The 1,284-nt window shown below is 43.5% G+C and overlaps 1 pseudogene; it reads left to right on the forward strand.

Annotated features, from left to right (window-relative positions):
• Nucleotides 1–253: 253 nt before the first annotated feature.
• Nucleotides 254–925, forward strand: LOC125687155 (pleckstrin homology domain-containing family B member 2-like; annotated as a pseudogene).
• The last annotated feature ends 359 nt before the right edge of the window (nt 926–1,284 follow it).

Consider the following 1,284-nt stretch of genomic DNA (forward strand, 5'->3'; position numbering starts at 1 on the left):
TTCCCTCGTCTATCAGATGGGTCACTAGATCATAGAAGGAGAACAGGTTGGTCAAGCAGGACCTGCCCTTTGTGAACCCGTGCTGGCTAGGCCTGATCCCCTGGTTGTCCTGCACATGCTGCGTGATCTCCCTCAAAACAATCTGCTCCATAGGAGCTGGCTGGGGCGGTATGGCAGGCTGATGTCAGGGCAGGGCTGGCACTGCCCGCTGGTGGAGCGAGGCTGCAGTGGGAGCAGGGCAGATTAAGCAACAATGACATTTGTGAAGAGTGGCTGGCTGCTCCAACAAAGCACTATCTTGAGGCACTGGAAGAAGAACTGGTTTGACCTGTGGTCTAATGGCCATTTAATTTCTGTGACAATCAGAATCACCATGATAGAGAAGTTAAAATCCACATGAGAATCTATTGCATCAACCTCAAAATATGGGGAATGAATATTGAGATTTCCAGCATCCGGAAGGAAAGCAGAAAAATTGTTTACTGCAGATTGTTTGTCGGGATGGTAAGACCATCATTCTCTGTGCAGAAAGTGCAGATGACTGTTTGGCATAGAAAATTGCTCTTCAGGATGCCAGAACAAACATAGGCTACGTGGGATCTGATGTGATGTATGATGAGACAGCAATTTCCTCAGTCCCTCCTCCTTAAACAGCTTATGCTACACCATCACCTGAGTTCTATGGCTATGGCTAGGGTCAGTACAATGGTGCATATCCCACTGTGGGTCTTCATGTCTTCTATGCCTCCAATGGACAAGCCTATGATGTTTCCTACCAGTATCCATACCACAGATCATATGGCCAACTCCCTGCAACGTCATCGTTTGAGAACGTTACTGTGACAGTGAAGGAGATCTTGCACTGGGCACGCTTGCTGAAGCAGTGACTGGAATGGCTCTGGGGTTGCTATTCTGGGTCTTCTAGATTATTCATTCCTTATCTCTGTAGTTCCAAATCCTCAGTTAAGACTAATTCAATAGCTTCTTTCATGACTTAGGTAAAATATTTGTTTGCCATCATTCTGTAGGAGGATGAGGAAAATGTGGAGAGAATGTTTACTGGAATTATTTAAGAAAAGCCAAACAGGGGTAACTAAAAGCTTCCACAGTATTTCTAGCATAGGTTACATTGTAAAACAAGAATACCATAATAAAATCATAAAATCATTAAAGTTGGAAAAGACCACTGAGATTATCTAGTACAACCATCTACCAATATTGCCCATTAATAATTGCCTATGAATTTGTTCTGGTTTAGTTTTTTTTGCTTTTGGTTGGTTTCTT

The sequence above is a fragment of the Lagopus muta genome, chromosome Z (assembly GCF_023343835.1).
Source record: "Lagopus muta isolate bLagMut1 chromosome Z, bLagMut1 primary, whole genome shotgun sequence".
NCBI lineage: Eukaryota > Metazoa > Chordata > Aves > Galliformes > Phasianidae > Lagopus > Lagopus muta.